The sequence below is a fragment of the Anomaloglossus baeobatrachus genome, unplaced genomic scaffold, assembly GCF_048569485.1.
Source record: "Anomaloglossus baeobatrachus isolate aAnoBae1 unplaced genomic scaffold, aAnoBae1.hap1 Scaffold_416, whole genome shotgun sequence".
In the NCBI taxonomy this organism is placed as follows: Eukaryota; Metazoa; Chordata; class Amphibia; order Anura; family Aromobatidae; genus Anomaloglossus; species Anomaloglossus baeobatrachus.
This window is the reverse complement of record NW_027443495.1, coordinates 78960-105473: the sequence shown is the minus strand read 5'-3', so window position 1 is coordinate 105473 and position 26514 is coordinate 78960. Positions and strand designations below refer to the sequence as shown.

Below are 26514 nucleotides of genomic sequence, written 5' to 3'. Positions count from 1 at the left end.
TTCATAGGCCGCCCATTCTTAGTATTTGACGTTCAGGTAACAACAGGTAACTTTATTTGGAGTGGAAGCAGAGAGATAACACCAGATGCCAATTGTAGATCCTCTCACACCTGTGGTCACTGCAGCATCTGACTCCACTTTGTCCAAAAGGGATCTATTCCATTCAATTACACATGATCTAGATTAGACTGACAACAAGATACTGCACGGGACATAGCAGAGTTGGTGAAGTTGAGTGGTGATGAGTTTGCTATTTGGATGAATAAAGCAAGTAAAAAGTGTGTTAGATAAAAATTCATTTCAATTCGCTAATCGGGCTAATATGAATCAGGTGAATCGAGTTCTGCTTTTGGAAACTGGGTTAAGAAGGGGTGCACCGTTCCTGGAGGTACTGCAATACCAGGTCAATGCGTGGAGTGGACAGAGCAAGCTCTTTTTCCATCTCCCTGTTCTAAAAATCCATTTAATATATGGTCCCCAGATAGGGGACGTATCAGATATTAAACTGATAAGAACAGATTTTTTTTTTTTTTTTTTTTTTTTTTTTTTTTGAAGGATGAGTTTGAAAATAATAAAGTGACCGCCTCTCGTTGCCCAGGTAACTGTCCGTCACAAGAGGGCTATGACATCCTACGATGCACACTCCCCCAAGGCCAGCAGTTGTGCAATACCCTGGCACCTTTCAGCACCAACCAAGGTAGTACCCTCCCAAACTACACTTGATCTTAGCCAAAAGGCCGAGAAGCGATAACCAGAATTGGTTTGGGCCTCGAGTGGCACCCTGGCCTATGCCGGACACATCTTAGGGAGAGAGAGCGAGAGGGAGACAAACCCACGCCTACACAAGACATTTTGTCACCCAAGCCAACCCTTGAAAAGGCTGCTTTGCAGAGCAAAAACAAGAAGAATGGTGCGTTTTGCAGCCGCCGCCCACTGCAATGAATCTGAATAACTCCTCCTTTAGGGCGCAAGCAACTCCCCTCCCCCTTGCAGTCTTTCCAATTCACGATACAAAAAGACGGACAGGACAGGTTGCCTGACTTTCCGTCACTGCCACCCTTTGCCATCCTTACCCGTAGAAAGCCCTTTCATCATCCCCAAACCCTAATCTTTTCCCTTTCCTTCCCAGCCCCCAAACCCTGCCCTCTGTACCTTTCTCACCACCCGCTTCCCTTCTCCTGTCATCCCCCTACCACCCGGGAAAAAAAGAGATTGCCCCCTCCTTCCACTAGCCCACCCTCCCACCCAAAGAACAACTTCTTCTGCGCAGCTTGTTTTCTAGGCAGCAGCGCTATTGTGATGTCATCGGGGGGCATTGTGACAAGCCGCCAGTGTTCCGTCTCTTCATGTTATGCACTGTTCAAACCGAAAATACATCAACAGGCAGGCTACAGAAAAGCTTACTAACAAAGGTTAGAGAGGGGCTTTCTCAGAGGGCTTTTTACAGTTTGTCTATTCCCAATTAGCCGGTTTAGTATACTTAATGAAAGTACTAATTCTTTCATAGGCCGCCCATTCTTAGTATTTGACGTTCAGGTAACAACAGGTAACTTTATTTGGAGTGGAAGCAGAGAGATAACACCAGATGCCAATTGTAGATCCTCTCACACCTGTGGTCACTGCAGCATCTGACTCCACTTTGTCCAAAAGGGATCTATTCCATTCAATTACACATGATCTAGATTAGACTGACAACAAGATACTGCACGGGACATAGCAGAGTTGGTGAAGTTGAGTGGTGATGAGTTTGCTATTTGGATGAATAAAGCAAGTAAAAAGTGTGTTAGATAAAAATTCATTTCAATTCGCTAATCGGGCTAATATGAATCAGGTGAATCGAGTTCTGCTTTTGGAAACTGGGTTAAGAAGGGGTGCACCGTTCCTGGAGGTACTGCAATACCAGGTCAATGCGTGGAGTGGACAGAGCAAGCTCTTTTTCCATCTCCCTGTTCTAAAAATCCATTTAATATATGGTCCCCAGATAGGGGACGTATCAGATATTAAACTGATAAGAACAGATACTACACTTGATCTTAGCCAAAAGGCCGAGAAGCGATAACCAGAATTGGTTTGGGCCTCGAGTGGCACCCTGGCCTATGCCGGACACATCTTAGGGAGAGAGAGCGAGAGGGAGACAAACCCACGCCTACACAAGACATTTTGTCACCCAAGCCAACCCTTGAAAAGGCTGCTTTGCAGAGCAAAAACAAGAAGAATGGTGCGTTTTGCAGCCGCCGCCCACTGCAATGAATCTGAATAACTCCTCCTTTAGGGCGCAAGCAACTCCCCTCCCCCTTGCAGTCTTTCCAATTCACGATACAAAAAGACGGACAGGACAGGTTGCCTGACTTTCCGTCACTGCCACCCTTTGCCATCCTTACCCGTAGAAAGCCCTTTCATCATCCCCAAACCCTAATCTTTTCCCTTTCCTTCCCAGCCCCCAAACCCTGCCCTCTGTACCTTTCTCACCACCCGCTTCCCTTCTCCTGTCATCCCCCTACCACCCGGGAAAAAAAGAGATTGCCCCCTCCTTCCACTAGCCCACCCTCCCACCCAAAGAACAACTTCTTCTGCGCAGCTTGTTTTCTAGGCAGCAGCGCTATTGTGATGTCATCGGGGGGCATTGTGACAAGCCGCCAGTGTTCCGTCTCTTCATGTTGTGCACTGTTCAAACCGAAAATACATCAACAGGCAGGCTACAGAAAAGCTTACTAACAAAGGTTAGAGAGGGGCTTTCTCAGAGGGCTTTTTACAGTTTGTCTATTCCCAATTAGCCGGTTTAGTATACTTAATGAAAGTACTAATTCTTTCATAGGCCGCCCATTCTTAGTATTTGACGTTCAGGTAACAACAGGTAACTTTATTTGGAGTGGAAGCAGAGAGATAACACCAGATGCCAATTGTAGATCCTCTCACACCTGTGGTCACTGCAGCATCTGACTCCACTTTGTCCAAAAGGGATCTATTCCATTCAATTACACATGATCTAGATTAGACTGACAACAAGATACTGCACGGGACATAGCAGAGTTGGTGAAGTTGAGTGGTGATGAGTTTGCTATTTGGATGAATAAAGCAAGTAAAAAGTGTGTTAGATAAAAATTCATTTCAATTCGCTAATCGGGCTAATATGAATCAGGTGAATCGAGTTCTGCTTTTGGAAACTGGGTTAAGAAGGGGTGCACCGTTCCTGGAGGTACTGCAATACCAGGTCAATGCGTGGAGTGGACAGAGCAAGCTCTTTTTCCATCTCCCTGTTCTAAAAATCCATTTAATATATGGTCCCCAGATAGGGGACGTATCAGATATTAAACTGATAAGAACAGATACTACACTTGATCTTAGCCAAAAGGCCGAGAAGCGATAACCAGAATTGGTTTGGGCCTCGAGTGGCACCCTGGCCTATGCCGGACACATCTTAGGGAGAGAGAGCGAGAGGGAGACAAACCCACGCCTACACAAGACATTTTGTCACCCAAGCCAACCCTTGAAAAGGCTGCTTTGCAGAGCAAAAACAAGAAGAATGGTGCGTTTTGCAGCCGCCGCCCACTGCAATGAATCTGAATAACTCCTCCTTTAGGGCGCAAGCAACTCCCCTCCCCCTTGCAGTCTTTCCAATTCACGATACAAAAAGACGGACAGGACAGGTTGCCTGACTTTCCGTCACTGCCACCCTTTGCCATCCTTACCCGTAGAAAGCCCTTTCATCATCCCCAAACCCTAATCTTTTCCCTTTCCTTCCCAGCCCCCAAACCCTGCCCTCTGTACCTTTCTCACCACCCGCTTCCCTTCTCCTGTCATCCCCCTACCACCCGGGAAAAAAAGAGATTGCCCCCTCCTTCCACTAGCCCACCCTCCCACCCAAAGAACAACTTCTTCTGCGCAGCTTGTTTTCTAGGCAGCAGCGCTATTGTGATGTCATCGGGGGGCATTGTGACAAGCCGCCAGTGTTCCGTCTCTTCATGTTGTGCACTGTTCAAACCGAAAATACATCAACAGGCAGGCTACAGAAAAGCTTACTAACAAAGGTTAGAGAGGGGCTTTCTCAGAGGGCTTTTTACAGTTTGTCTATTCCCAATTAGCCGGTTTAGTATACTTAATGAAAGTACTAATTCTTTCATAGGCCGCCCATTCTTAGTATTTGACGTTCAGGTAACAACAGGTAACTTTATTTGGAGTGGAAGCAGAGAGATAACACCAGATGCCAATTGTAGATCCTCTCACACCTGTGGTCACTGCAGCATCTGACTCCACTTTGTCCAAAAGGGATCTATTCCATTCAATTACACATGATCTAGATTAGACTGACAACAAGATACTGCACGGGACATAGCAGAGTTGGTGAAGTTGAGTGGTGATGAGTTTGCTATTTGGATGAATAAAGCAAGTAAAAAGTGTGTTAGATAAAAATTCATTTCAATTCGCTAATCGGGCTAATATGAATCAGGTGAATCGAGTTCTGCTTTTGGAAACTGGGTTAAGAAGGGGTGCACCGTTCCTGGAGGTACTGCAATACCAGGTCAATGCGTGGAGTGGACAGAGCAAGCTCTTTTTCCATCTCCCTGTTCTAAAAATCCATTTAATATATGGTCCCCAGATAGGGGACGTATCAGATATTAAACTGATAAGAACAGATACTACACTTGATCTTAGCCAAAAGGCCGAGAAGCGATAACCAGAATTGGTTTGGGCCTCGAGTGGCACCCTGGCCTATGCCGGACACATCTTAGGGAGAGAGAGCGAGAGGGAGACAAACCCACGCCTACACAAGACATTTTGTCACCCAAGCCAACCCTTGAAAAGGCTGCTTTGCAGAGCAAAAACAAGAAGAATGGTGCGTTTTGCAGCCGCCGCCCACTGCAATGAATCTGAATAACTCCTCCTTTAGGGCGCAAGCAACTCCCCTCCCCCTTGCAGTCTTTCCAATTCACGATACAAAAAGACGGACAGGACAGGTTGCCTGACTTTCCGTCACTGCCACCCTTTGCCATCCTTACCCGTAGAAAGCCCTTTCATCATCCCCAAACCCTAATCTTTTCCCTTTCCTTCCCAGCCCCCAAACCCTGCCCTCTGTACCTTTCTCACCACCCGCTTCCCTTCTCCTGTCATCCCCCTACCACCCGGGAAAAAAAGAGATTGCCCCCTCCTTCCACTAGCCCACCCTCCCACCCAAAGAACAACTTCTTCTGCGCAGCTTGTTTTCTAGGCAGCAGCGCTATTGTGATGTCATCGGGGGGCATTGTGACAAGCCGCCAGTGTTCCGTCTCTTCATGTTGTGCACTGTTCAAACCGAAAATACATCAACAGGCAGGCTACAGAAAAGCTTACTAACAAAGGTTAGAGAGGGGCTTTCTCAGAGGGCTTTTTACAGTTTGTCTATTCCCAATTAGCCGGTTTAGTATACTTAATGAAAGTACTAATTCTTTCATAGGCCGCCCATTCTTAGTATTTGACGTTCAGGTAACAACAGGTAACTTTATTTGGAGTGGAAGCAGAGAGATAACACCAGATGCCAATTGTAGATCCTCTCACACCTGTGGTCACTGCAGCATCTGACTCCACTTTGTCCAAAAGGGATCTATTCCATTCAATTACACATGATCTAGATTAGACTGACAACAAGATACTGCACGGGACATAGCAGAGTTGGTGAAGTTGAGTGGTGATGAGTTTGCTATTTGGATGAATAAAGCAAGTAAAAAGTGTGTTAGATAAAAATTCATTTCAATTCGCTAATCGGGCTAATATGAATCAGGTGAATCGAGTTCTGCTTTTGGAAACTGGGTTAAGAAGGGGTGCACCGTTCCTGGAGGTACTGCAATACCAGGTCAATGCGTGGAGTGGACAGAGCAAGCTCTTTTTCCATCTCCCTGTTCTAAAAATCCATTTAATATATGGTCCCCAGATAGGGGACGTATCAGATATTAAACTGATAAGAACAGATACTACACTTGATCTTAGCCAAAAGGCCGAGAAGCGATAACCAGAATTGGTTTGGGCCTCGAGTGGCACCCTGGCCTATGCCGGACACATCTTAGGGAGAGAGAGCGAGAGGGAGACAAACCCACGCCTACACAAGACATTTTGTCACCCAAGCCAACCCTTGAAAAGGCTGCTTTGCAGAGCAAAAACAAGAAGAATGGTGCGTTTTGCAGCCGCCGCCCACTGCAATGAATCTGAATAACTCCTCCTTTAGGGCGCAAGCAACTCCCCTCCCCCTTGCAGTCTTTCCAATTCACGATACAAAAAGACGGACAGGACAGGTTGCCTGACTTTCCGTCACTGCCACCCTTTGCCATCCTTACCCGTAGAAAGCCCTTTCATCATCCCCAAACCCTAATCTTTTCCCTTTCCTTCCCAGCCCCCAAACCCTGCCCTCTGTACCTTTCTCACCACCCGCTTCCCTTCTCCTGTCATCCCCCTACCACCCGGGAAAAAAAGAGATTGCCCCCTCCTTCCACTAGCCCACCCTCCCACCCAAAGAACAACTTCTTCTGCGCAGCTTGTTTTCTAGGCAGCAGCGCTATTGTGATGTCATCGGGGGGCATTGTGACAAGCCGCCAGTGTTCCGTCTCTTCATGTTGTGCACTGTTCAAACCGAAAATACATCAACAGGCAGGCTACAGAAAAGCTTACTAACAAAGGTTAGAGAGGGGCTTTCTCAGAGGGCTTTTTACAGTTTGTCTATTCCCAATTAGCCGGTTTAGTATACTTAACGAAAGTACTAATTCTTTCATAGGCCGCCCATTCTTAGTATTTGACGTTCAGGTAACAACAGGTAACTTTATTTGGAGTGGAAGCAGAGAGATAACACCAGATGCCAATTGTAGATCCTCTCACACCTGTGGTCACTGCAGCATCTGACTCCACTTTGTCCAAAAGGGATCTATTCCATTCAATTACACATGATCTAGATTAGACTGACAACAAGATACTGCACGGGACATAGCAGAGTTGGTGAAGTTGAGTGGTGATGAGTTTGCTATTTGGATGAATAAAGCAAGTAAAAAGTGTGTTAGATAAAAATTCATTTCAATTCGCTAATCGGGCTAATATGAATCAGGTGAATCGAGTTCTGCTTTTGGAAACTGGGTTAAGAAGGGGTGCACCGTTCCTGGAGGTACTGCAATACCAGGTCAATGCGTGGAGTGGACAGAGCAAGCTCTTTTTCCATCTCCCTGTTCTAAAAATCCATTTAATATATGGTCCCCAGATAGGGGACGTATCAGATATTAAACTGATAAGAACAGATACTACACTTGATCTTAGCCAAAAGGCCGAGAAGCGATAACCAGAATTGGTTTGGGCCTCGAGTGGCACCCTGGCCTATGCCGGACACATCTTAGGGAGAGAGAGCGAGAGGGAGACAAACCCACGCCTACACAAGACATTTTGTCACCCAAGCCAACCCTTGAAAAGGCTGCTTTGCAGAGCAAAAACAAGAAGAATGGTGCGTTTTGCAGCCGCCGCCCACTGCAATGAATCTGAATAACTCCTCCTTTAGGGCGCAAGCAACTCCCCTCCCCCTTGCAGTCTTTCCAATTCACGATACAAAAAGACGGACAGGACAGGTTGCCTGACTTTCCGTCACTGCCACCCTTTGCCATCCTTACCCGTAGAAAGCCCTTTCATCATCCCCAAACCCTAATCTTTTCCCTTTCCTTCCCAGCCCCCAAACCCTGCCCTCTGTACCTTTCTCACCACCCGCTTCCCTTCTCCTGTCATCCCCCTACCACCCGGGAAAAAAAGAGATTGCCCCCTCCTTCCACTAGCCCACCCTCCCACCCAAAGAACAACTTCTTCTGCGCAGCTTGTTTTCTAGGCAGCAGCGCTATTGTGATGTCATCGGGGGGCATTGTGACAAGCCGCCAGTGTTCCGTCTCTTCATGTTGTGCACTGTTCAAACCGAAAATACATCAACAGGCAGGCTACAGAAAAGCTTACTAACAAAGGTTAGAGAGGGGCTTTCTCAGAGGGCTTTTTACAGTTTGTCTATTCCCAATTAGCCGGTTTAGTATACTTAATGAAAGTACTAATTCTTTCATAGGCCGCCCATTCTTAGTATTTGACGTTCAGGTAACAACAGGTAACTTTATTTGGAGTGGAAGCAGAGAGATAACACCAGATGCCAATTGTAGATCCTCTCACACCTGTGGTCACTGCAGCATCTGACTCCACTTTGTCCAAAAGGGATCTATTCCATTCAATTACACATGATCTAGATTAGACTGACAACAAGATACTGCACGGGACATAGCAGAGTTGGTGAAGTTGAGTGGTGATGAGTTTGCTATTTGGATGAATAAAGCAAGTAAAAAGTGTGTTAGATAAAAATTCATTTCAATTCGCTAATCGGGCTAATATGAATCAGGTGAATCGAGTTCTGCTTTTGGAAACTGGGTTAAGAAGGGGTGCACCGTTCCTGGAGGTACTGCAATACCAGGTCAATGCGTGGAGTGGACAGAGCAAGCTCTTTTTCCATCTCCCTGTTCTAAAAATCCATTTAATATATGGTCCCCAGATAGGGGACGTATCAGATATTAAACTGATAAGAACAGATACTACACTTGATCTTAGCCAAAAGGCCGAGAAGCGATAACCAGAATTGGTTTGGGCCTCGAGTGGCACCCTGGCCTATGCCGGACACATCTTAGGGAGAGAGAGCGAGAGGGAGACAAACCCACGCCTACACAAGACATTTTGTCACCCAAGCCAACCCTTGAAAAGGCTGCTTTGCAGAGCAAAAACAAGAAGAATGGTGCGTTTTGCAGCCGCCGCCCACTGCAATGAATCTGAATAACTCCTCCTTTAGGGCGCAAGCAACTCCCCTCCCCCTTGCAGTCTTTCCAATTCACGATACAAAAAGACGGACAGGACAGGTTGCCTGACTTTCCGTCACTGCCACCCTTTGCCATCCTTACCCGTAGAAAGCCCTTTCATCATCCCCAAACCCTAATCTTTTCCCTTTCCTTCCCAGCCCCCAAACCCTGCCCTCTGTACCTTTCTCACCACCCGCTTCCCTTCTCCTGTCATCCCCCTACCACCCGGGAAAAAAAGAGATTGCCCCCTCCTTCCACTAGCCCACCCTCCCACCCAAAGAACAACTTCTTCTGCGCAGCTTGTTTTCTAGGCAGCAGCGCTATTGTGATGTCATCGGGGGGCATTGTGACAAGCCGCCAGTGTTCCGTCTCTTCATGTTGTGCACTGTTCAAACCGAAAATACATCAACAGGCAGGCTACAGAAAAGCTTACTAACAAAGGTTAGAGAGGGGCTTTCTCAGAGGGCTTTTTACAGTTTGTCTATTCCCAATTAGCCGGTTTAGTATACTTAATGAAAGTACTAATTCTTTCATAGGCCGCCCATTCTTAGAATTTGACGTTCAGGTAACAACAGGTAACTTTATTTGGAGTGGAAGCAGAGAGATAACACCAGATGCCAATTGTAGATCCTCTCACACCTGTGGTCACTGCAGCATCTGACTCCACTTTGTCCAAAAGGGATCTATTCCATTCAATTACACATGATCTAGATTAGACTGACAACAAGATACTGCACGGGACATAGCAGAGTTGGTGAAGTTGAGTGGTGATGAGTTTGCTATTTGGATGAATAAAGCAAGTAAAAAGTGTGTTAGATAAAAATTAATTTCAATTCGCTAATCGGGCTAATATGAATCAGGTGAATCGAGTTCTGCTTTTGGAAACTGGGTTAAGAAGGGGTGCACCGTTCCTGGAGGTACTGCAATACCAGGTCAATGCGTGGAGTGGACAGAGCAAGCTCTTTTTCCATCTCCCTGTTCTAAAAATCCATTTAATATATGGTCCCCAGATAGGGGACGTATCAGATATTAAACTGATAAGAACAGATACTACACTTGATCTTAGCCAAAAGGCCGAGAAGCGATAACCAGAATTGGTTTGGGCCTCGAGTGGCACCCTGGCCTATGCCGGACACATCTTAGGGAGAGAGAGCGAGAGGGAGACAAACCCACGCCTACACAAGACATTTTGTCACCCAAGCCAACCCTTGAAAAGGCTGCTTTGCAGAGCAAAAACAAGAAGAATGGTGCGTTTTGCAGCCGCCGCCCACTGCAATGAATCTGAATAACTCCTCCTTTAGGGCGCAAGCAACTCCCCTCCCCCTTGCAGTCTTTCCAATTCACGATACAAAAAGACGGACAGGACAGGTTGCCTGACTTTCCGTCACTGCCACCCTTTGCCATCCTTACCCGTAGAAAGCCCTTTCATCATCCCCAAACCCTAATCTTTTCCCTTTCCTTCCCAGCCCCCAAACCCTGCCCTCTGTACCTTTCTCACCACCCGCTTCCCTTCTCCTGTCATCCCCCTACCACCCGGGAAAAAAAGAGATTGCCCCCTCCTTCCACTAGCCCACCCTCCCACCCAAAGAACAACTTCTTCTGCGCAGCTTGTTTTCTAGGCAGCAGCGCTATTGTGATGTCATCGGGGGGCATTGTGACAAGCCGCCAGTGTTCCGTCTCTTCATGTTGTGCACTGTTCAAACCGAAAATACATCAACAGGCAGGCTACAGAAAAGCTTACTAACAAAGGTTAGAGAGGGGCTTTCTCAGAGGGCTTTTTACAGTTTGTCTATTCCCAATTAGCCGGTTTAGTATACTTAATGAAAGTACTAATTCTTTCATAGGCCGCCCATTCTTAGTATTTGACGTTCAGGTAACAACAGGTAACTTTATTTGGAGTGGAAGCAGAGAGATAACACCAGATGCCAATTGTAGATCCTCTCACACCTGTGGTCACTGCAGCATCTGACTCCACTTTGTCCAAAAGGGATCTATTCCATTCAATTACACATGATCTAGATTAGACTGACAACAAGATACTGCACGGGACATAGCAGAGTTGGTGAAGTTGAGTGGTGATGAGTTTGCTATTTGGATGAATAAAGCAAGTAAAAAGTGTGTTAGATAAAAATTCATTTCAATTCGCTAATCGGGCTAATATGAATCAGGTGAATCGAGTTCTGCTTTTGGAAACTGGGTTAAGAAGGGGTGCACCGTTCCTGGAGGTACTGCAATACCAGGTCAATGCGTGGAGTGGACAGAGCAAGCTCTTTTTCCATCTCCCTGTTCTAAAAATCCATTTAATATATGGTCCCCAGATAGGGGACGTATCAGATATTAAACTGATAAGAACAGATGAGATTTCATCCGCAAATTTCAGAAAACGGTCATCGGCCACCACCCAAAAGCGCAGTGCCGCAGGTGATCGCCTCCCGAGCCCAGGAACCACCAGCCATAAGGGGACGTAAGCACCAAAAGGCGCAACAATCCCCGAGGCCGGCGGTTGTGCAAGCCCGGGCCCCTCCCAGCCAAGACCAAGGCAAACCCAATGAAGGGACTACACTTGATCTTAGCCAAAAGGCCGAGAAGCGATAACCAGAATTGGTTTGGGCCTCGAGTGGCACCCTGGCCTATGCCGGACACATCTTAGGGAGAGAGAGCGAGAGGGAGACAAACCCACGCCTACACAAGACATTTTGTCACCCAAGCCAACCCTTGAAAAGGCTGCTTTGCAGAGCAAAAACAAGAAGAATGGTGCGTTTTGCAGCCGCCGCCCACTGCAATGAATCTGAATAACTCCTCCTTTAGGGCGCAAGCAACTCCCCTCCCCCTTGCAGTCTTTCCAATTCACGATACAAAAAGACGGACAGGACAGGTTGCCTGACTTTCCGTCACTGCCACCCTTTGCCATCCTTACCCGTAGAAAGCCCTTTCATCATCCCCAAACCCTAATCTTTTCCCTTTCCTTCCCAGCCCCCAAACCCTGCCCTCTGTACCTTTCTCACCACCCGCTTCCCTTCTCCTGTCATCCCCCTACCACCCGGGAAAAAAAGAGATTGCCCCCTCCTTCCACTAGCCCACCCTCCCACCCAAAGAACAACTTCTTCTGCGCAGCTTGTTTTCTAGGCAGCAGCGCTATTGTGATGTCATCGGGGGGCATTGTGACAAGCCGCCAGTGTTCCGTCTCTTCATGTTGTGCACTGTTCAAACCGAAAATACATCAACAGGCAGGCTACAGAAAAGCTTACTAACAAAGGTTAGAGAGGGGCTTTCTCAGAGGGCTTTTTACAGTTTGTCTATTCCCAATTAGCCGGTTTAGTATACTTAATGAAAGTACTAATTCTTTCATAGGCCGCCCATTCTTAGTATTTGACGTTCAGGTAACAACAGGTAACTTTATTTGGAGTGGAAGCAGAGAGATAACACCAGATGCCAATTGTAGATCCTCTCACACCTGTGGTCACTGCAGCATCTGACTCCACTTTGTCCAAAAGGGATCTATTCCATTCAATTACACATGATCTAGATTAGACTGACAACAAGATACTGCACGGGACATAGCAGAGTTGGTGAAGTTGAGTGGTGATGAGTTTGCTATTTGGATGAATAAAGCAAGTAAAAAGTGTGTTAGATAAAAATTCATTTCAATTCGCTAATCGGGCTAATATGAATCAGGTGAATCGAGTTCTGCTTTTGGAAACTGGGTTAAGAAGGGGTGCACCGTTCCTGGAGGTACTGCAATACCAGGTCAATGCGTGGAGTGGACAGAGCAAGCTCTTTTTCCATCTCCCTGTTCTAAAAATCCATTTAATATATGGTCCCCAGATAGGGGACGTATCAGATATTAAACTGATAAGAACAGATACTACACTTGATCTTAGCCAAAAGGCCGAGAAGCGATAACCAGAATTGGTTTGGGCCTCGAGTGGCACCCTGGCCTATGCCGGACACATCTTAGGGAGAGAGAGCGAGAGGGAGACAAACCCACGCCTACACAAGACATTTTGTCACCCAAGCCAACCCTTGAAAAGGCTGCTTTGCAGAGCAAAAACAAGAAGAATGGTGCGTTTTGCAGCCGCCGCCCACTGCAATGAATCTGAATAACTCCTCCTTTAGGGCGCAAGCAACTCCCCTCCCCCTTGCAGTCTTTCCAATTCACGATACAAAAAGACGGACAGGACAGGTTGCCTGACTTTCCGTCACTGCCACCCTTTGCCATCCTTACCCGTAGAAAGCCCTTTCATCATCCCCAAACCCTAATCTTTTCCCTTTCCTTCCCAGCCCCCAAACCCTGCCCTCTGTACCTTTCTCACCACCCGCTTCCCTTCTCCTGTCATCCCCCTACCACCCGGGAAAAAAAGAGATTGCCCCCTCCTTCCACTAGCCCACCCTCCCACCCAAAGAACAACTTCTTCTGCGCAGCTTGTTTTCTAGGCAGCAGCGCTATTGTGATGTCATCGGGGGGCATTGTGACAAGCCGCCAGTGTTCCGTCTCTTCATGTTGTGCACTGTTCAAACCGAAAATACATCAACAGGCAGGCTACAGAAAAGCTTACTAACAAAGGTTAGAGAGGGGCTTTCTCAGAGGGCTTTTTACAGTTTGTCTATTCCCAATTAGCCGGTTTAGTATACTTAATGAAAGTACTAATTCTTTCATAGGCCGCCCATTCTTAGTATTTGACGTTCAGGTAACAACAGGTAACTTTATTTGGAGTGGAAGCAGAGAGATAACACCAGATGCCAATTGTAGATCCTCTCACACCTGTGGTCACTGCAGCATCTGACTCCACTTTGTCCAAAAGGGATCTATTCCATTCAATTACACATGATCTAGATTAGACTGACAACAAGATACTGCACGGGACATAGCAGAGTTGGTGAAGTTGAGTGGTGATGAGTTTGCTATTTGGATGAATAAAGCAAGTAAAAAGTGTGTTAGATAAAAATTCATTTCAATTCGCTAATCGGGCTAATATGAATCAGGTGAATCGAGTTCTGCTTTTGGAAACTGGGTTAAGAAGGGGTGCACCGTTCCTGGAGGTACTGCAATACCAGGTCAATGCGTGGAGTGGACAGAGCAAGCTCTTTTTCCATCTCCCTGTTCTAAAAATCCATTTAATATATGGTCCCCAGATAGGGGACGTATCAGATATTAAACTGATAAGAACAGATACTACACTTGATCTTAGCCAAAAGGCCGAGAAGCGATAACCAGAATTGGTTTGGGCCTCGAGTGGCACCCTGGCCTATGCCGGACACATCTTAGGGAGAGAGAGCGAGAGGGAGACAAACCCACGCCTACACAAGACATTTTGTCACCCAAGCCAACCCTTGAAAAGGCTGCTTTGCAGAGCAAAAACAAGAAGAATGGTGCGTTTTGCAGCCGCCGCCCACTGCAATGAATCTGAATAACTCCTCCTTTAGGGCGCAAGCAACTCCCCTCCCCCTTGCAGTCTTTCCAATTCACGATACAAAAAGACGGACAGGACAGGTTGCCTGACTTTCCGTCACTGCCACCCTTTGCCATCCTTACCCGTAGAAAGCCCTTTCATCATCCCCAAACCCTAATCTTTTCCCTTTCCTTCCCAGCCCCCAAACCCTGCCCTCTGTACCTTTCTCACCACCCGCTTCCCTTCTCCTGTCATCCCCCTACCACCCGGGAAAAAAAGAGATTGCCCCCTCCTTCCACTAGCCCACCCTCCCACCCAAAGAACAACTTCTTCTGCGCAGCTTGTTTTCTAGGCAGCAGCGCTATTGTGATGTCATCGGGGGGCATTGTGACAAGCCGCCAGTGTTCCGTCTCTTCATGTTGTGCACTGTTCAAACCGAAAATACATCAACAGGCAGGCTACAGAAAAGCTTACTAACAAAGGTTAGAGAGGGGCTTTCTCAGAGGGCTTTTTACAGTTTGTCTATTCCCAATTAGCCGGTTTAGTATACTTAATGAAAGTACTAATTCTTTCATAGGCCGCCCATTCTTAGTATTTGACGTTCAGGTAACAACAGGTAACTTTATTTGGAGTGGAAGCAGAGAGATAACACCAGATGCCAATTGTAGATCCTCTCACACCTGTGGTCACTGCAGCATCTGACTCCACTTTGTCCAAAAGGGATCTATTCCATTCAATTACACATGATCTAGATTAGACTGACAACAAGATACTGCACGGGACATAGCAGAGTTGGTGAAGTTGAGTGGTGATGAGTTTGCTATTTGGATGAATAAAGCAAGTAAAAAGTGTGTTAGATAAAAATTCATTTCAATTCGCTAATCGGGCTAATATGAATCAGGTGAATCGAGTTCTGCTTTTGGAAACTGGGTTAAGAAGGGGTGCACCGTTCCTGGAGGTACTGCAATACCAGGTCAATGCGTGGAGTGGACAGAGCAAGCTCTTTTTCCATCTCCCTGTTCTAAAAATCCATTTAATATATGGTCCCCAGATAGGGGACGTATCAGATATTAAACTGATAAGAACAGATACTACACTTGATCTTAGCCAAAAGGCCGAGAAGCGATAACCAGAATTGGTTTGGGCCTCGAGTGGCACCCTGGCCTATGCCGGACACATCTTAGGGAGAGAGAGCGAGAGGGAGACAAACCCACGCCTACACAAGACATTTTGTCACCCAAGCCAACCCTTGAAAAGGCTGCTTTGCAGAGCAAAAACAAGAAGAATGGTGCGTTTTGCAGCCGCCGCCCACTGCAATGAATCTGAATAACTCCTCCTTTAGGGCGCAAGCAACTCCCCTCCCCCTTGCAGTCTTTCCAATTCACGATACAAAAAGACGGACAGGACAGGTTGCCTGACTTTCCGTCACTGCCACCCTTTGCCATCCTTACCCGTAGAAAGCCCTTTCATCATCCCCAAACCCTAATCTTTTCCCTTTCCTTCCCAGCCCCCAAACCCTGCCCTCTGTACCTTTCTCACCACCCGCTTCCCTTCTCCTGTCATCCCCCTACCACCCGGGAAAAAAAGAGATTGCCCCCTCCTTCCACTAGCCCACCCTCCCACCCAAAGAACAACTTCTTCTGCGCAGCTTGTTTTCTAGGCAGCAGCGCTATTGTGATGTCATCGGGGGGCATTGTGACAAGCCGCCAGTGTTCCGTCTCTTCATGTTGTGCACTGTTCAAACCGAAAATACATCAACAGGCAGGCTACAGAAAAGCTTACTAACAAAGGTTAGAGAGGGGCTTTCTCAGAGGGCTTTTTACAGTTTGTCTATTCCCAATTAGCCGGTTTAGTATACTTAATGAAAGTACTAATTCTTTCATAGGCCGCCCATTCTTAGTATTTGACGTTCAGGTAACAACAGGTAACTTTATTTGGAGTGGAAGCAGAGAGATAACACCAGATGCCAATTGTAGATCCTCTCACACCTGTGGTCACTGCAGCATCTGACTCCACTTTGTCCAAAAGGGATCTATTCCATTCAATTACACATGATCTAGATTAGACTGACAACAAGATACTGCACGGGACATAGCAGAGTTGGTGAAGTTGAGTGGTGATGAGTTTGCTATTTGGATGAATAAAGCAAGTAAAAAGTGTGTTAGATAAAAATTCATTTCAATTCGCTAATCGGGCTAATATGAATCAGGTGAATCGAGTTCTGCTTTTGGAAACTGGGTTAAGAAGGGGTGCACCGTTCCTGGAGGTACTGCAATACCAGGTCAATGCGTGGAGTGGACAGAGCAAGCTCTTTTTCCATCTCCCTGTTCTAAAAATCCATTTAATATATGGTCCCCAGATAGGGGACGTATCAGATATTAAACTGATAAGAACAGATACTACACTTGATCTTAGCCAAAAGGCCGAGAAGCGATAACCAGAATTGGTTTGGGCCTCGAGTGGCACCCTGGCCTATGCCGGACACATCTTAGGGAGAGAGAGCGAGAGGGAGACAAACCCACGCCTACACAAGACATTTTGTCACCCAAGCCAACCCTTGAAAAGGCTGCTTTGCAGAGCAAAAACAAGAAGAATGGTGCGTTTTGCAGCCGCCGCCCACTGCAATGAATCTGAATAACTCCTCCTTTAGGGCGCAAGCAACTCCCCTCCCCCTTGCAGTCTTTCCAATTCACGATACAAAAAGACGGACAGGACAGGTTGCCTGACTTTCCGTCACTGCCACCCTTTGCCATCCTTACCCGTAGAAAGCCCTTTCATCATCCCCAAACCCTAATCTTTTCCCTTTCCTTCCCAGCCCCCAAACCCTGCCCTCTGTACCTTTCTAACCACCCGCTTCCCTTCTCCTGTCATCCCCCTACCACCCGGGAAAAAAAGAGATTGCCCCCTCCTTCCACTAGCCCACCCTCCCACCCAAAGAACAACTTCTTCTGCGCAGCTTGTTTTCTAGGCAGCAGCGCTATTGTGATGTCATCGGGGGGCATTGTGACAAGCCGCCAGTGTTCCGTCTCTTCATGTTGTGCACTGTTCAAACCGAAAATACATCAACAGGCAGGCTACAGAAAAGCTTACTAACAAAGGTTAGAGAGGGGCTTTCTCAGAGGGCTTTTTACAGTTTGTCTATTCCCAATTAGCCGGTTTAGTATACTTAATGAAAGTACTAATTCTTTCATAGGCCGCCCATTCTTAGTATTTGACGTTCAGGTAACAACAGGTAACTTTATTTGGAGTGGAAGCAGAGAGATAACACCAGATGCCAATTGTAGATCCTCTCACACCTGTGGTCACTGCAGCATCTGACTCCACTTTGTCCAAAAGGGATCTATTCCATTCAATTACACATGATCTAGATTAGACTGACAACAAGATACTGCACGGGACATAGCAGAGTTGGTGAAGTTGAGTGGTGATGAGTTTGCTATTTGGATGAATAAAGCAAGTAAAAAGTGTGTTAGATAAAAATTCATTTCAATTCGCTAATCGGGCTAATATGAATCAGGTGAATCGAGTTCTGCTTTTGGAAACTGGGTTAAGAAGGGGTGCACCGTTCCTGGAGGTACTGCAATACCAGGTCAATGCGTGGAGTGGACAGAGCAAGCTCTTTTTCCATCTCCCTGTTCTAAAAATCCATTTAATATATGGTCCCCAGATAGGGGACGTATCAGATATTAAACTGATAAGAACAAATACTACACTTGATCTTAGCCAAAAGGCCGAGAAGCGATAACCAGAATTGGTTTGGGCCTCGAGTGGCACCCTGGCCTATGCCGGACACATCTTAGGGAGAGAGAGCGAGAGGGAGACAAACCCACGCCTACACAAGACATTTTGTCACCCAAGCCAACCCTTGAAAAGGCTGCTTTGCAGAGCAAAAACAAGAAGAATGGTGCGTTTTGCAGCCGCCGCCCACTGCAATGAATCTGAATAACTCCTCCTTTAGGGCGCAAGCAACTCCCCTCCCCCTTGCAGTCTTTCCAATTCACGATACAAAAAGACGGACAGGACAGGTTGCCTGACTTTCCGTCACTGCCACCCTTTGCCATCCTTACCCGTAGAAAGCCCTTTCATCATCCCCAAACCCTAATCTTTTCCCTTTCCTTCCCAGCCCCCAAACCCTGCCCTCTGTACCTTTCTCACCACCCGCTTCCCTTCTCCTGTCATCCCCCTACCACCCGGGAAAAAAAGAGATTGCCCCCTCCTTCCACTAGCCCACCCTCCCACCCAAAGAACAACTTCTTCTGCGCAGCTTGTTTTCTAGGCAGCAGCGCTATTGTGATGTCATCGGGGGGCATTGTGACAAGCCGCCAGTGTTCCGTCTCTTCATGTTGTGCACTGTTCAAACCGAAAATACATCAACAGGCAGGCTACAGAAAAGCTTACTAACAAAGGTTAGAGAGGGGCTTTCTCAGAGGGCTTTTTACAGTTTGTCTATTCCCAATTAGCCGGTTTAGTATACTTAATGAAAGTACTAATTCTTTCATAGGCCGCCCATTCTTAGTATTTGACGTTCAGGTAACAACAGGTAACTTTATTTGGAGTGGAAGCAGAGAGATAACACCAGATGCCAATTGTAGATCCTCTCACACCTGTGGTCACTGCAGCATCTGACTCCACTTTGTCCAAAAGGGATCTATTCCATTCAATTACACATGATCTAGATTAGACTGACAACAAGATACTGCACGGGACATAGCAGAGTTGGTGAAGTTGAGTGGTGATGAGTTTGCTATTTGGATGAATAAAGCAAGTAAAAAGTGTGTTAGATAAAAATTCATTTCAATTCGCTAATCGGGCTAATATGAATCAGGTGAATCGAGTTCTGCTTTTGGAAACTGGGTTAAGAAGGGGTGCACCGTTCCTGGAGGTACTGCAATACCAGGTCAATGCGTGGAGTGGACAGAGCAAGCTCTTTTTCCATCTCCCTGTTCTAAAAATCCATTTAATATATGGTCCCCAGATAGGGGACGTATCAGATATTAAACTGATAAGAACAGATACTACACTTGATCTTAGCCAAAAGGCCGAGAAGCGATAACCAGAATTGGTTTGGGCCTCGAGTGGCACCCTGGCCTATGCCGGACACATCTTAGGGAGAGAGAGCGAGAGGGAGACAAACCCACGCCTACACAAGACATTTTGTCACCCAAGCCAACCCTTGAAAAGGCTGCTTTGCAGAGCAAAAACAAGAAGAATGGTGCGTTTTGCAGCCGCCGCCCACTGCAATGAATCTGAATAACTCCTCCTTTAGGGCGCAAGCAACTCCCCTCCCCCTTGCAGTCTTTCCAATTCACGATACAAAAAGACGGACAGGACAGGTTGCCTGACTTTCCGTCACTGCCACCCTTTGCCATCCTTACCCGTAGAAAGCCCTTTCATCATCCCCAAACCCTAATCTTTTCCCTTTCCTTCCCAGCCCCCAAACCCTGCCCTCTGTACCTTTCTCACCACCCGCTTCCCTTCTCCTGTCATCCCCCTACCACCCGGGAAAAAAAGAGATTGCCCCCTCCTTCCACTAGCCCACCCTCCCACCCAAAGAACAACTTCTTCTGCGCAGCTTGTTTTCTAGGCAGCAGCGCTATTGTGATGTCATCGGGGGGCATTGTGACAAGCCGCCAGTGTTCCGTCTCTTCATGTTGTGCACTGTTCAAACCGAAAATACATCAACAGGCAGGCTACAGAAAAGCTTACTAACAAAGGTTAGAGAGGGGCTTTCTCAGAGGGCTTTTTACAGTTTGTCTATTCCCAATTAGCCGGTTTAGTATACTTAATGAAAGTACTAATTCTTTCATAGGCCGCCCATTCTTAGTATTTGACGTTCAGGTAACAACAGGTAACTTTATTTGGAGTGGAAGCAGAGAGATAACACCAGATGCCAATTGTAGATCCTCTCACACCTGTGGTCACTGCAGCATCTGACTCCACTTTGTCCAAAAGGGATCTATTCCATTCAATTACACATGATCTAGATTAGACTGACAACAAGATACTGCACGGGACATAGCAGAGTTGGTGAAGTTGAGTGGTGATGAGTTTGCTATTTGGATGAATAAAGCAAGTAAAAAGTGTGTTAGATAAAAATTCATTTCAATTCGCTAATCGGGATAATATGAATCAGGTGAATCGAGTTCTGCTTTTGGAAACTGGGTTAAGAAGGGGTGCACCGTTCCTGGAGGTACTGCAATACCAGGTCAATGCGTGGAGTGGACAGAGCAAGCTCTTTTTCCATCTCCCTGTTCTAAAAATCCATTTAATATATGGTCCCCAGATAGGGGACGTATCAGATATTAAACTGATAAGAACAGATACTACACTTGATCTTAGCCAAAAGGCCGAGAAGCGATAACCAGAATTGGTTTGGGCCTCGAGTGGCACCCTGGCCTATGCCGGACACATCTTAGGGAGAGAGAGCGAGAGGGAGACAAACCCACGCCTACACAAGACATTTTGTCACCCAAGCCAACCCTTGAAAAGGCTGCTTTGCAGAGCAAAATCAAGAAGAATGGTGCGTTTTGCAGCCGCCGCCCACTGCAATGAATCTGAATAACTCCTCCTTTAGGGCGCAAGCAACTCCCCTCCCCCTTGCAGTCTTTCCAATTCACGATACAAAAAGACGGACAGGACAGGTTGCCTGACTTTCCGTCACTGCCACCCTTTGCCATCCTTACCCGTAGAAAGCCCTTTCATCATCCCCAAACCCTAATCTTTTCCCTTTCCTTCCCAGCCCCCAAACCCTGCCCTCTGTACCTTTCTCACCACCCGCTTCCCTTCTCCTGTCATCCCCCTACCACCCGGGAAAAAAAGAGATTGCCCCCTCCTTCCACTAGCCCACCCTCCCACCCAAAGAACAACTTCTTCTGCGCAGCTTGTTTTCTAGGCAGCAGCGCTATTGTGATGTCATCGGGGGGCATTGTGACAAGCCGCCAGTGTTCCGTCTCTTCATGTTGTGCACTGTTCAAACCGAAAATACATCAACAGGCAGGCTACAGAAAAGCTTACTAACAAAGGTTAGAGAGGGGCTTTCTCAGAGGGCTTTTTACAGTTTGTCTATTCCCAATTAGCCGGTTTAGTATACTTAATGAAAGTACTAATTCTTTCATAGGCCGCCCATTCTTAGTATTTGACGTTCAGGTAACAACAGGTAACTTTATTTGGAGTGGAAGCAGAGAGATAACACCAGATGCCAATTGTAGATCCTCTCACACCTGTGGTCACTGCAGCATCTGACTCCACTTTGTCCAAAAGGGATCTATTCCATTCAATTACACATGATCTAGATTAGACTGACAACAAGATACTGCACGGGACATAGCAGAGTTGGTGAAGTTGAGTGGTGATGAGTTTGCTATTTGGATGAATAAAGCAAGTAAAAAGTGTGTTAGATAAAAATTCATTTCAATTCGCTAATCGGGCTAATATGAATCAGGTGAATCGAGTTCTGCTTTTGGAAACTGGGTTAAGAAGGGGTGCACCGTTCCTGGAGGTACTGCAATACCAGGTCAATGCGTGGAGTGGACAGAGCAAGCTCTTTTTCCATCTCCCTGTTCTAAAAATCCATTTAATATATGGTCCCCAGATAGGGGACGTATCAGATATTAAACTGATAAGAACAGATTTTTTGATTTAATGAAGCTTTCCAAAGCACCGCAAAAAATGCATGACCGAAGTCACACCAAAAACAGTGCAAAGGCTAGGATTCGTGTGGACCCCTCCGTGAGGAGAGGGTCCCCAAAAATCAACCCCGTCCCTCCGAGCCAGAAGGCCACAGCAAGGGTCAGGGATCTTCGGTGCTCCCCCAAGCCGAAGCCTGGTTGAGCCTTGTCGTTGCTCCCAGCGTCCACCCAGGCATCTTACCCAAGTGGAGTAGAGAGCTACTAGTTGTTGGTTTCGCAGCCGAAACTGCCCGGACCGTCAACCGGTGTTGGTTTCTCAGCCCAAGGCTAACCGGACCTCCAACCGGGTGTTGGTTTCTCAGCCGAAGCTGACCCGGACCTCCAACCGGGTGTTGGTTTCTCAGCCGAAGCTGACCCGGACCTCCAACCGGGTGTTGGTTTCTCAGCCGAAGCTGACCCGGACCTCCAACCGGGTGTTGGTTTCTCAGCCCAAAGCTGAACGGACCTCCGACCATGATTATAAAAATTTCCCTTCCTAGCCAGAAGGCCGGGATAGAGCAATATGCTCAGAAAGTATGAAAGGGCAAGGTACGGTGTGCTACAGAGCCCAAGGCTTGCCGGGGTCCAAAGCCAGCAAGCTCAGACTCACTCCAGGGTCGTCAATCCTGGGGCACATTGCACCATAGCCCCCACACTTACTCAGTCTAATAGCCTCGATCCTGGTAGGGCCATGGTTTCCTCTAGATGGATATACTATCCTCCCAAAGTACTAACAAGCGCAACCTTCCAGTGTGCATTGCATCATTGTACTAAGGTGGCCGGAGCCTTAAACCACCTTTTCGAACGATACTACACTTGATCTTAGCCAAAAGGCCGAGAAGCGATAACCAGAATTGGTTTGGGCCTCGAGTGGCACCCTGGCCTATGCCGGACACATCTTAGGGAGAGAGAGCGAGAGGGAGACAAACCCACGCCTACACAAGACATTTTGTCACCCAAGCCAACCCTTGAAAAGGCTGCTTTGCAGAGCAAAAACAAGAAGAATGGTGCGTTTTGCAGCCGCCGCCCACTGCAATGAATCTGAATAACTCCTCCTTTAGGGCGCAAGCAACTCCCCTCCCCCTTGCAGTCTTTCCAATTCACGATACAAAAAGACGGACAGGACAGGTTGCCTGACTTTCCGTCACTGCCACCCTTTGCCATCCTTACCCGTAGAAAGCCCTTTCATCATCCCCAAACCCTAATCTTTTCCCTTTCCTTCCCAGCCCCCAAACCCTGCCCTCTGTACCTTTCTCACCACCCGCTTCCCTTCTCCTGTCATCCCCCTACCACCCGGGAAAAAAAGAGATTGCCCCCTCCTTCCACTAGCCCACCCTCCCACCCAAAGAACAACTTCTTCTGCGCAGCTTGTTTTCTAGGCAGCAGCGCTATTGTGATGTCATCGGGGGGCATTGTGACAAGCCGCCAGTGTTCCGTCTCTTCATGTTGTGCACTGTTCAAACCGAAAATACATCAACAGGCAGGCTACAGAAAAGCTTACTAACAAAGGTTAGAGAGGGGCTTTCTCAGAGGGCTTTTTACAGTTTGTCTATTCCCAATTAGCCGGTTTAGTATACTTAATGAAAGTACTAATTCTTTCATAGGCCGCCCATTCTTAGTATTTGACGTTCAGGTAACAACAGGTAACTTTATTTGGAGTGGAAGCAGAGAGATAACACCAGATGCCAATTGTAGATCCTCTCACACCTGTGGTCACTGCAGCATCTGACTCCACTTTGTCCAAAAGGGATCTATTCCATTCAATTACACATGATCTAGATTAGACTGACAACAAGATACTGCACGGGACATAGCAGAGTTGGTGAAGTTGAGTGGTGATGAGTTTGCTATTTGGATGAATAAAGCAAGTAAAAAGTGTGTTAGATAAAAATTCATTTCAATTCGCTAATCGGGCTAATATGAATCAGGTGAATCGAGTTCTGCTTTTGGAAACTGGGTTAAGAAGGGGTGCACCGTTCCTGGAGGTACTGCAATACCAGGTCAATGCGTGGAGTGGACAGAGCAAGCTCTTTTTCCATCTCCCTGTTCTAAAAATCCATTTAATATATGGTCCCCAGATAGGGGACGTATCAGATATTAAACTGATAAGAACAGATACTACACTTGATCTTAGCCAAAAGGCCGAGAAGCGATAACCAGAATTGGTTTGGGCCTCGAGTGGCACCCTGGCCTATGCCGGACACATCTTAGGGAGAGAGAGCGAGAGGGAGACAAACCCACGCCTACACAAGACATTTTGTCACCCAAGCCAACCCTTGAAAAGGCTGCTTTGCAGAGCAAAAACAAGAAGAATGGTGCGTTTTGCAGCCGCCGCCCACTGCAATGAATCTGAATAACTCCTCCTTTAGGGCGCAAGCAACTCCCCTCCCCCTTGCAGTCTTTCCAATTCACGATACAAAAAGACGGACAGGACAGGTTGCCTGACTTTCCGTCACTGCCACCCTTTGCCATCCTTACCCGTAGAAAGCCCTTTCATCATCCCCAAACCCTAATCTTTTCCCTTTCCTTCCCAGCCCCCAAACCCTGCCCTCTGTACCTTTCTCACCACCCGCTTCCCTTCTCCTGTCATCCCCCTACCACCCGGGAAAAAAAGAGATTGCCCCCTCCTTCCACTAGCCCACCCTCCCACCCAAAGAACAACTTCTTCTGCGCAGCTTGTTTTCTAGGCAGCAGCGCTATTGTGATGTCATCGGGGGGCATTGTGACAAGCCGCCAGTGTTCCGTCTCTTCATGTTGTGCACTGTTCAAACCGAAAATACATCAACAGGCAGGCTACAGAAAAGCTTACTAACAAAGGTTAGAGAGGGGCTTTCTCAGAGGGCTTTTTACAGTTTGTCTATTCCCAATTAGCCGGTTTAGTATACTTAATGAAAGTACTAATTCTTTCATAGGCCGCCCATTCTTAGTATTTGACGTTCAGGTAACAACAGGTAACTTTATTTGGAGTGGAAGCAGAGAGATAACACCAGATGCCAATTGTAGATCCTCTCACACCTGTGGTCACTGCAGCATCTGACTCCACTTTGTCCAAAAGGGATCTATTCCATTCAATTACACATGATCTAGATTAGACTGACAACAAGATACTGCACGGGACATAGCAGAGTTGGTGAAGTTGAGTGGTGATGAGTTTGCTATTTGGATGAATAAAGCAAGTAAAAAGTGTGTTAGATAAAAATTCATTTCAATTCGCTAATCGGGCTAATATGAATCAGGTGAATCGAGTTCTGCTTTTGGAAACTGGGTTAAGAAGGGGTGCACCGTTCCTGGAGGTACTGCAATACCAGGTCAATGCGTGGAGTGGACAGAGCAAGCTCTTTTTCCATCTCCCTGTTCTAAAAATCCATTTAATATATGGTCCCCAGATAGGGGACGTATCAGATATTAAACTGATAAGAACAGATTTTTTGATTTAATGAAGCTTTCCAAAGCACCGCAAAAAATGCATGACCGAAGTCACACCAAAAACAGTGCAAAGGCTAGGATTCGTGTGGACCCCTCCGTGAGGAGAGGGTCCCCAAAAATCAACCCCGTCCCTCCGAGCCAGAAGGCCACAGCAAGGGTCAGGGATCTTCGGTGCTCCCCCAAGCCGAAGCCTGGTTGAGCCTTGTCGTTGCTCCCAGCGTCCACCCAGGCATCTTACCCAAGTGGAGTAGAGAGCTACTAGTTGTTGGTTTCGCAGCCGAAACTGCCCGGACCGTCAACCGGTGTTGGTTTCTCAGCCCAAGGCTAACCGGACCTCCAACCGGGTGTTGGTTTCTCAGCCGAAGCTGACCCGGACCTCCAACCGGGTGTTGGTTTCTCAGCCGAAGCTGACCCGGACCTCCAACCGGGTGTTGGTTTCTCAGCCGAAGCTGACCCGGACCTCCAACCGGGTGTTGGTTTCTCAGCCCAAAGCTGAACGGACCTCCGACCATGATTATAAAAATTTCCCTTCCTAGCCAGAAGGCCGGGATAGAGCAATATGCTCAGAAAGTATGAAAGGGCAAGGTACGGTGTGCTACAGAGCCCAAGGCTTGCCGGGGTCCAAAGCCAGCAAGCTCAGACTCACTCCAGGGTCGTCAATCCTGGGGCACATTGCACCATAGCCCCCACACTTACTCAGTCTAATAGCCTCGATCCTGGTAGGGCCATGGTTTCCACTAGATGGATATACTATCCTCCCAAAGTACTAACAAGCGCAACCTTCCAGTGTGCATTGCATCATTGTACTAAGGTGGCCGGAGCCTTAAACCACCTTTTCGAACGATACTACACTTGATCTTAGCCAAAAGGCCGAGAAGCGATAACCAGAATTGGTTTGGGCCTCGAGTGGCACCCTGGCCTATGCCGGACACATCTTAGGGAGAGAGAGCGAGAGGGAGACAAACCCACGCCTACACAAGACATTTTGTCACCCAAGCCAACCCTTGAAAAGGCTGCTTTGCAGAGCAAAAACAAGAAGAATGGTGCGTTTTGCAGCCGCCGCCCACTGCAATGAATCTGAATAACTCCTCCTTTAGGGCGCAAGCAACTCCCCTCCCCCTTGCAGTCTTTCCAATTCACGATACAAAAAGACGGACAGGACAGGTTGCCTGACTTTCCGTCACTGCCACCCTTTGCCATCCTTACTCGTAG

General features: G+C 47.2%; 18 non-coding genes and 3 pseudogenes across 18 annotated transcripts; all 21 read right to left on the bottom strand.

Moving 5' to 3' along the window:
* Positions 1-366: 366 nt before the first annotated feature.
* LOC142278198 (U2 spliceosomal RNA) lies at positions 367-573 on the bottom strand (annotated as a pseudogene).
* Positions 574-1866: 1293 nt separating this feature from the next.
* LOC142278034 (U2 spliceosomal RNA) lies at positions 1867-2057 on the bottom strand. Its single transcript, XR_012741096.1, has one exon. It is a non-coding gene; the product is annotated as a U2 spliceosomal RNA (small nuclear RNA).
* A 1117-nt stretch (positions 2058-3174) lies between these two features.
* On the bottom strand, positions 3175-3365 carry LOC142278033 (U2 spliceosomal RNA). Its single transcript, XR_012741095.1, has one exon. It is a non-coding gene; the product is annotated as a U2 spliceosomal RNA (small nuclear RNA).
* Positions 3366-4482: 1117 nt separating this feature from the next.
* LOC142278032 (U2 spliceosomal RNA) lies at positions 4483-4673 on the bottom strand. The gene has a single exon (XR_012741094.1). It is a non-coding gene; the product is annotated as a U2 spliceosomal RNA (small nuclear RNA).
* Positions 4674-5790: 1117 nt separating this feature from the next.
* Positions 5791-5981, bottom strand: LOC142278031 (U2 spliceosomal RNA). Its single transcript, XR_012741093.1, has one exon. It is a non-coding gene; the product is annotated as a U2 spliceosomal RNA (small nuclear RNA).
* A 1117-nt stretch (positions 5982-7098) lies between these two features.
* On the bottom strand, positions 7099-7289 carry LOC142278029 (U2 spliceosomal RNA). Its single transcript, XR_012741091.1, has one exon. It is a non-coding gene; the product is annotated as a U2 spliceosomal RNA (small nuclear RNA).
* A 1117-nt stretch (positions 7290-8406) lies between these two features.
* Positions 8407-8597, bottom strand: LOC142278028 (U2 spliceosomal RNA). The gene has a single exon (XR_012741090.1). It is a non-coding gene; the product is annotated as a U2 spliceosomal RNA (small nuclear RNA).
* Positions 8598-9714: 1117 nt separating this feature from the next.
* On the bottom strand, positions 9715-9905 carry LOC142278026 (U2 spliceosomal RNA). Its single transcript, XR_012741089.1, has one exon. It is a non-coding gene; the product is annotated as a U2 spliceosomal RNA (small nuclear RNA).
* A 1117-nt stretch (positions 9906-11022) lies between these two features.
* Positions 11023-11207, bottom strand: LOC142278186 (U2 spliceosomal RNA). The gene has a single exon (XR_012741231.1). It is a non-coding gene; the product is annotated as a U2 spliceosomal RNA (small nuclear RNA).
* Positions 11208-12529: 1322 nt separating this feature from the next.
* On the bottom strand, positions 12530-12720 carry LOC142278025 (U2 spliceosomal RNA). Its single transcript, XR_012741088.1, has one exon. It is a non-coding gene; the product is annotated as a U2 spliceosomal RNA (small nuclear RNA).
* A 1117-nt stretch (positions 12721-13837) lies between these two features.
* Positions 13838-14028, bottom strand: LOC142278024 (U2 spliceosomal RNA). The gene has a single exon (XR_012741087.1). It is a non-coding gene; the product is annotated as a U2 spliceosomal RNA (small nuclear RNA).
* A 1117-nt stretch (positions 14029-15145) lies between these two features.
* Positions 15146-15336, bottom strand: LOC142278244 (U2 spliceosomal RNA). Its single transcript, XR_012741275.1, has one exon. It is a non-coding gene; the product is annotated as a U2 spliceosomal RNA (small nuclear RNA).
* Positions 15337-16453: 1117 nt separating this feature from the next.
* LOC142278243 (U2 spliceosomal RNA) lies at positions 16454-16644 on the bottom strand. The gene has a single exon (XR_012741274.1). It is a non-coding gene; the product is annotated as a U2 spliceosomal RNA (small nuclear RNA).
* A 1117-nt stretch (positions 16645-17761) lies between these two features.
* Positions 17762-17952, bottom strand: LOC142278163 (U2 spliceosomal RNA). The gene has a single exon (XR_012741212.1). It is a non-coding gene; the product is annotated as a U2 spliceosomal RNA (small nuclear RNA).
* A 1117-nt stretch (positions 17953-19069) lies between these two features.
* Positions 19070-19260, bottom strand: LOC142278242 (U2 spliceosomal RNA). Its single transcript, XR_012741273.1, has one exon. It is a non-coding gene; the product is annotated as a U2 spliceosomal RNA (small nuclear RNA).
* A 1117-nt stretch (positions 19261-20377) lies between these two features.
* Positions 20378-20568, bottom strand: LOC142278241 (U2 spliceosomal RNA). The gene has a single exon (XR_012741272.1). It is a non-coding gene; the product is annotated as a U2 spliceosomal RNA (small nuclear RNA).
* A 1117-nt stretch (positions 20569-21685) lies between these two features.
* LOC142278183 (U2 spliceosomal RNA) lies at positions 21686-21883 on the bottom strand. Its single transcript, XR_012741228.1, has one exon. It is a non-coding gene; the product is annotated as a U2 spliceosomal RNA (small nuclear RNA).
* A 697-nt stretch (positions 21884-22580) lies between these two features.
* Positions 22581-22722, bottom strand: LOC142278207 (U2 spliceosomal RNA; annotated as a pseudogene).
* Positions 22723-23839: 1117 nt separating this feature from the next.
* On the bottom strand, positions 23840-24030 carry LOC142278240 (U2 spliceosomal RNA). Its single transcript, XR_012741271.1, has one exon. It is a non-coding gene; the product is annotated as a U2 spliceosomal RNA (small nuclear RNA).
* Positions 24031-25147: 1117 nt separating this feature from the next.
* On the bottom strand, positions 25148-25345 carry LOC142278181 (U2 spliceosomal RNA). Its single transcript, XR_012741227.1, has one exon. It is a non-coding gene; the product is annotated as a U2 spliceosomal RNA (small nuclear RNA).
* A 697-nt stretch (positions 25346-26042) lies between these two features.
* Positions 26043-26184, bottom strand: LOC142278206 (U2 spliceosomal RNA; annotated as a pseudogene).
* Positions 26185-26514: the final 330 nt, after the last annotated feature.